General features: G+C 42.1%; 1 non-coding gene across 1 annotated transcript; it reads right to left on the bottom strand.

Annotated features, from left to right (window-relative positions):
* Positions 1 to 2,974: 2,974 nt before the first annotated feature.
* On the bottom strand, positions 2,975 to 3,133 carry LOC142447348 (U1 spliceosomal RNA). The gene has a single exon (XR_012784088.1). It is a non-coding gene; the product is annotated as a U1 spliceosomal RNA (small nuclear RNA).
* Between the last annotated feature and the right edge of the window lie 4,533 nt (positions 3,134 to 7,666).

Genomic DNA, 7,666 nt, shown 5'->3' with positions numbered 1-7,666 from the left:
GCCAGTTGAGAGTCTCCAAGGGAGTGAACTGAGATAGGTTGTATCAGGGTACACCCATGTGTCTTGTCAGCTGCAATGTGTTCCACCCAGGGAGTCAGCCATGCCAGTTGAGAGTCTCCAAGGGAGTGAACTGAGATAGTGTCTCCTGCCTCCAAGAAGGAATATCAGATTTCCCAGAATTCTCAAGAGAAGGCCAGGCCCACACAGAGAACTGACTCATTGGCTACGACAGGCTTTACTCCACTCCTACACTCTTAATTCTTAAATTGACCCCAGATTAGGTGACTACAGCCATGTCCAACTTTCACATACATATGAGGCAATGGAATATACCCTGGCTTGGGTCAGGCACACCTTAGTCTTCAAAGAAACATCCTTGCTTTTCACTACTCTAAAGAGGTCTTGTGCAACCGATTAACCTAATGCAGCTCATCTTTTTATAGCTCTCTCTCCCCTTTTTTGTCTTTTGATCTCTCTTTTTCTTTCTTTTTTTTTTTTTTGTGGGGTAGGGAGGAAGCTTTTAGGAACTAGGGGAAAGTTGTATGTTTCATCGTTGCTACACTGCACCCTGACTGGCTCATCTCCTCCCTGCAACCCTTCTGTAAGGGGATGTTCAGTTGCCCACAGATGGGTCTTGGGTCCCCAATTTGCACTTTCTCTAGTCCGCAATGATATGATTTTTTGTTCTTTGATGCCTGATAACTGATCCCTTTGGCACCTCATGATCACGCAGAGTGAAGTGCTTCTTCCATGTGGGCTTTGTTACTTCTGAGCTAGATGGCCGCTTGTTTACCTTCAAGTCTTTAAGACTCTAAACACTATATTCCCCTTGCCTCTCCCTCTCCCATGTCTCCCTAGAACCACCGGTCCCTTTGTTTTCTCATCCAGATTATTCATTCAGCCTATCTTATTTAGACAGACCTGCAGAGATAATAATATGCACAAAACAAAGCAACAAAAGAAAACAAAACATCAACAACAAAACAACAACAACAATAATGACAAAGAAAAGCTTGTAGTTAGTTGAAGGACTGTTTGTTGGCCTTTAGGAGTGTTTTCCAGTCGAGTCTGATGGGGCACCAAGCCCTGGCCCCAGAGTCTATTTTTGGTATTCCCTGGGGGCTTTGTGCTCTGTTCCCCTTGCTGTTCTGTTGCACGCCCTTAGTGTTTTGCCTCAGTGTGGTGGGATCAGATCAGGTGCAATTCCCACATTGTGTCTCTAGTGTTGTTCCCTGTAGGGCTATGTGTCAGTGAGGGATGTCATGTCTCATAGTGAGGCCGGCCATATGGTCTTCTCTGTGGATTGGCAGCTCTGAGTGGGAATATCATCCTCAAGGCTTAGGTGAATGCAACGTACCAGCATGGAATAGGGAACCAGTGGAGAGGTGAGAGGGGCCGACCCCAATCCCAACTATGTGGACACCTGCCCCTCCCCCCAGCAGAATTTATTTCAGGGGCAGCAATGAAGCTGCAGCTCAGGGATAAGGACATGTCTGATCAGAGCATATGGGAGCAAATGAAGGGGGAGGAAGAGAGAGTGGAGCACATCTTTTGATATATTGATTGAGCATTGATTGTGGATCCAAGAAAAACAAAATCCTTAACAACTTCGACTTTTCTTCATGTGTCATGATGGTACCTATTGGTCCATTCATAAGGATTTGTCTTCTTTACATTGCATTGTCATCCACACTGAAGGATACATGAGTTGGAGTGCATAAAGATCAATATTTTAGGCATTTGTGAGCTGTAGTGCACTGGTCTTGACCATTTTGAATCAGAGGATCATAACGTTTTCACTATGCCAGAATGACACAGTCAAGAGGAAAAGCTTTGCACTCATTGTCAAAAAGGACATTTCAAGATGTGTCTTGAAGTACAATGCTGTGACAGGATTATATCTGTTGCCTTCAAGGAAAGCCAATCAATATATCTACTATTCAAATTTATGTACCAACCACTAAAGCTAGTGAGGAAGAAGTTGAAGAATTCTATTAATGTCTTCAGACAGAAATTAATCAAACATGCAATTAAGATCCATTCATAATTAGTGGTGATTGGAATGCAACAGTTGAAAATGAAGAGGAAGGAACAATAGTTGGAAAATATAAACTTGTTGATAGAAATGAAGCTCGAGATCACATGATGGAATTTTGCAAGACTAATAACTTGTTCACAGCAAATACCTTTTTTCAACAACTCAAACAGCAACTATACACATGGACTTCTCTAGATGGAATTCAAAGAAATCAAATTGACTACATTTGTGGGAAGAGATGACAGAGAAGCTCAATATCAGCAGCTAAAACCAGACCTGGAGTTGACTGTGGAATACTATCAATTACTCAAATAAAAGTTCAGGTTGAAGCTGAAGAAAATTAAAACTTGCCCATGAGAACCAAAATACATACTGAGTCTATCCCACCTGAATTTCTAGAACATCTCAAGAACAAATTTGATGTATTTAACACTAAGAATAGAAGACCTGCTATGGGTGGGAGGACATCAAGAACATCATTTATGAAGAAAGCAAAAGGTCATTTAAAATACAGGAAGGAAAGAAAAGATCAGTGTAGGGACTTCCAGGAAGATGGAAACAGAGTAGCACATACCAGAGGGACTCCACAGAAATCAGCCCAGGAGAGTTGCTTAGACGGAAATTCAACACTGCTGGATCACAGGAGGAGCATGATAGAGAAAAGTAGGCACAGACCCACAAGGTTTTGAGGGGCTTTTGGCTTACCACAGTGGAGGCTGGCTAGGACTTAATCTTAGCCCCACCACTGTCTTGATCAGAGCCGGATCCATTTGGGGGCTTAATCTCAACACAGGCACAGTTTGCCACAGCCTCACGGCAGGGACTAAACCCTTGCAGCCCCCTGGGCTGGGATCGGGGCTCAACTACATTGTTACTTTTGTTTCCCTCTCTTCTCTCTATCCCCACACAGTCTCAGCAGGCTTTTTTTTTTTTTTTTAAAGCACAAACACAGTCCTCCACTACCACAAATTATGCAGTCGAGTTTCCCGCATTTGGGGAAATTGTAGGGGTCAGCACATCTGGAGTTCAATGGATAAGCCTCACCCAAGGAAAACCACCTTCATGATCATGGTATCTCCCCTGCCAGGTAAGTGGGCTTACTTTTTAATTTTTTCCCTCCTTTGTCTCTTTACTGTTATCTCACACTCCACTGCAGACCTCCAGACCACTCCCCTTAGCCTTGGGCATTTATGCTTGCATTACACCCAGCTAGGTGAGCTCCACCCTGTGCAGCTAGCCCAAGGCTGATGAAAGCCCTGCCAACCTCCACCAGGGGATACTCTGCCCAACTTCTTACTGGGGAATTCCTGCCTGTGTACCTGGGGGAGCTCTTATTTTTCCTCTGTTGTCCCACATGACTGAGCGAACTTCTTTCTGCCTACCTTAGTGCCTCACAAAGCATAAGGCAGCTTGGCCAACACTTGTCAATGTTCCAAACCACTTCAGGAACCTCTGTCCAACCTCCACAACACCAAAGAAGGAAACCCACTGCCTGGTCTTGGCAAAAGGGACTCCATTTTGAATCCGGTGCCTTCAGCTTGGCTCTCAGAATTCACCTCTCATAAACCTCCCTTTCACTGACCTCCCTCTCACTGATCTCCCCCTCCCCTGCTCAACCTTCAAATTCCTAGAGCCGGCTCCTCCCGGAGCCAGAATGTTTTCTGAAGATAAGCACACTCCACTGTACCCGTCCTTGGCATATAGATAGGGTCAAAGACCTTCTCCCTTCTGAAGCACCTGTGTGCACAGATCCTCCCCAGTTTGGATCCTTCCCAGCTGTGCCAGCCAGCAGGGGTATAAAGACACAGCCCAAATTTCCCAAAGTGCGGTTTCAAAGAGTCAATCCCCTGAGTTGCTGAATCCGCCCGCAAGCCTCCCAATAAAGCCTGCTTCTAAATTTTGTCAATTGGATCTTTGGTTCTGTTTCACGCCCCCAAATTCCTTACACCCACCAGCATTCTGGAGCTCTTCTCTGAGAGGGAAGCCACAGGAGGATAAAGTGGTAGGTTAATTTCATAGTGAAATTAGATGTAGGCAGTTCGAAGAAGCATTCCTCCAAGTCTCCCAAAGAGATAGTGCTCTTCGACTCCCTGGAAAATGGCACCTGGTTCCTCTAAAACAATGCAACGTAAACAGCCATCAGTCCCAATGACCTCAACAACAACAACAACAACAACAAAAAACAGGAGAAAAAAAAGGCAATGGCAGAAGATGTCCTGAACATAATAACATGCATAGAGGAAGCAGACATTGAGCTGCCAGAGAAGGAAGTTTTCAGAATGCTGTTTGGAGTCACACAGGAAATGAAGGAAACAATACAGAAAAAGGATGAAATGATAGAGGAGATAAAGTTCATACACCAAAGGGAAATACAAGAGCTTAGGGAAGAGATAACAAAAACCAGTAGCAGATACATGGACCTTGAGGATCGACTGGAGGAAGCACCAGTGGAGAACCAGAAGAAGCACGACTGGAGAACCACACCAGTGACTTGGAGGATAGCCAAGCAGACTTTAACAAATGTGAACAAAAATCTAATCATCAGAGAAGCTGAAGAAAACCTAAGAGCTATGTCTGATGCTATGGAGAAAAACAACATTAGAATTATTGTATTACCAGAGGAAGACACAAGAAATAATTCATCTGCAACAACAGTGAGAGAATTCTTGGAGTAAGACTTTACCAGAATTAATTAATGAAAACCAGGCAACCATTCAGGAGGTCGAAAGATCACCAGCTAGACTGAATCCCAAGAAGAAGTCCTCAAGGCACATAGTAGTTAAACTATCCAACTTTGAGGAAAAGGAGAAAATCATGAGAGCAGCTAGGGAAACACAAACAATCACATATAAGGTTCCGAAATAAGAATATGCTAAGACCTATCAGCAGAAACTATGAAGAGGAGAGAGTGGAGTAACATATTCCAAAAATTGAAGTAAAACAACACAAACCCACGTATATTCTACCCAGCCAGATTATCGATCAAAATAGATGGAGAAGTAAGAGACTTCGCAGACAAGAACAAACTCAAAGAATATGTTAGAAGAAACCCAGCCCTACAAAGGATCTTTGCCAACCCAGTATGGGCAAAAGAACCACACTCAACAAGCATAAATAAGAGACCACCACATAGAACAACCTCACCCAGAGGGCAACAAAGGGAAAACAGACCCCAAGATAGCATTGGCTTAAGGATGGAAATAAGTCAAGAATGATACACACACACACACACACACACACTAATGAGAAAAGAAGGTAGGAACACACCCAACACAAAAGGTATAAGATGGCATCACAGAGTCTTCAGATGGAGATAATAACACTGAATATCAATAGCCTGAAGTCAGGCATTAAAAGACTGAGACTACCAGACTGGCTTAGAAAACAACCCATCAATCTGGTACCTACAGGAGACACATCTCAAGGCTACAGACAAAAACAGGCTGAGAATCAACGGCTGGAGAAAGGCATAGCAAGCAAACAGCAATTAAAAATAAGTAGGGGTTGCAAACCTAATCTCTGATAAAATTTACCTTAAAGTGCAAAACATAAAAAGAGATAAGGAGATGAAATTGGGAAATTTCTAGCAGCCAACGAGAATGAGAAGACGATGTTCCAAAACTTATGGGACACAAAAAAGTCAGTTATCAGAGGAAATTTCATAGTAATACATGCATACCTGAGAAAGGAAGAGAGACTCATGATTGATATGCTGGCACAAAATTTACAACTGGAGCAGAGTCAGCAGGACAATCCTACTAATAGCAAAAGAAAAGAAATAATAAAATTCAGGGTTGAGATTCAGGAGAGGAAAAATAAGAAAACTATGGGGAAAATTATTGCTGCTAAAAATTGATTCTTTGAAAGCATAAACAAAATCAACAGACCGCTGGCAAACCTAACCAAAACAAGGAGGGAACAAATTTCCATAGCAAGAATAAGGGATGAAAGAGGGGACATTATAATAGACCCTAATGAAATCAAACGGATAATTACACAGTACTACAAAGGATTGTACTCCAAAGAATTCAACAACTTGGAAGACATGGACAAATTTTAGGAAAAAAATCCCCCCCTACACTGTCCCAAAAGGATGTCAAGAATCTCAACAGACCCATAGTAATAGAAGAAATAGACAAGGTTATCAAGGGATTACCAACAAAAATATCCCCTGGACCAGATGGCTTCACTGGAGAATTCTATCAAGCTTTTAGGGAAGAACTAACACCAATCCTACACAAACTCTTCCAGAACATAGGAAAAGGTGGCAAACTCCCAAACTCCTTCTATGAAGTTGGTATAACTCTGATACCAAAACCAGGAAAGGCTCCCACAAGAATCAAGAACAACAGACCAAAATCCCTAATCAACACCATTGCAAAAATCCTTAATAAAATATTGGCCAATAGAATACAAAAGTATATCAAACAAGTAATTCACCATGACCAAGTGGGATTCGTACCAGGGATGCAGGCATGGTTGAACACACAAAAGACCATTAGTATCATTTGTCACATTGACATGAAAAACTATAAGAACCACATGATAATATTGATAGATGCAGAAAAAGCATTCGACAACATCCAACACCAATTCCTGTTTAGGACACTTGAGAAGATAGGAATGGAAGGAAAATTCCTCAAGACAATACAAGTTATATATGAGAAACCAACAACCAATGTGGTAGTCAATGGAGAAAAAATTAACACAATCCCACTGAAAAAGGGGCCCAGACAAGGATGCCCCTTGTCCCCACTCTTATTTAATATCATGCTGGAGTTTTAGCTAACAGCACAAGGCAAAGAAAAGACATCAAAGGTATTCGCCTGGGGAGGGAAGAGGTGAAAAAATTGTTATTTGCAGATGATAAGATTCTATATATAGAAAATCCGAAAAGCTCCACAAGGGGAGCACTGGAAGCAATAGAGGAGTTTGGCAGAGTGGCAGGATACAAGATCAACAAACAGAAGTCCATCGGACTGCTATACACATCGGATAAGACCTCAGAAGAGATTAAAAAAATGGTACCCTTCACAATAGCCAAACACAAATAGAAATATTTAGAGATATACCTGACTAAAAGAACTATATGGGGGAAAACTACAGAACACTATTACAAGAAACCAAGAGCGACCCAAACAAATGGAAGAATATCACATGCTCATGGATTGGAAGACTCAATATAGTCAAGATGTCAGTTCTGCCTAAGGCACTATATAAGTTTAATGCAATCCCGATACAATTACCCTCATCTTTCTTCAAAGAAATGGAAAAACTGATTACCAACTTCATGTGGAGAGGGAAGAAGCCCAGAATTAGCAGAGAACTCCTCAAGAAGAAGGACACAGTGGGAGGGCTTGCTTTACCTGACTTTAGCACATACTATGTAGCCACAGTTGTCAAAACCGCATGGTATTGGTACAGTGACAGGTATTCAGACCAATGGAAAAGAACTGAAAACCCAGAAATAAAATAATTAGCATACAAACAACTGATCTTTGATAAGGGCCCCCAAAATATTCAATGGGAAGCAGGTGCCTTCTTCAACAAGTGGTGCTGGAAAAAATGGATATTTATCTGCAGAAAAATGAAGCAAGACCCTTATCTCACTCCATGCACAAGAATAAA

This window comes from Tenrec ecaudatus, chromosome 4 (genome assembly GCF_050624435.1).
Source record: "Tenrec ecaudatus isolate mTenEca1 chromosome 4, mTenEca1.hap1, whole genome shotgun sequence".
In the NCBI taxonomy this organism is placed as follows: Eukaryota; Metazoa; Chordata; class Mammalia; order Afrosoricida; family Tenrecidae; genus Tenrec; species Tenrec ecaudatus.
This window is presented reverse-complemented; position numbering and strand designations above follow the sequence as displayed.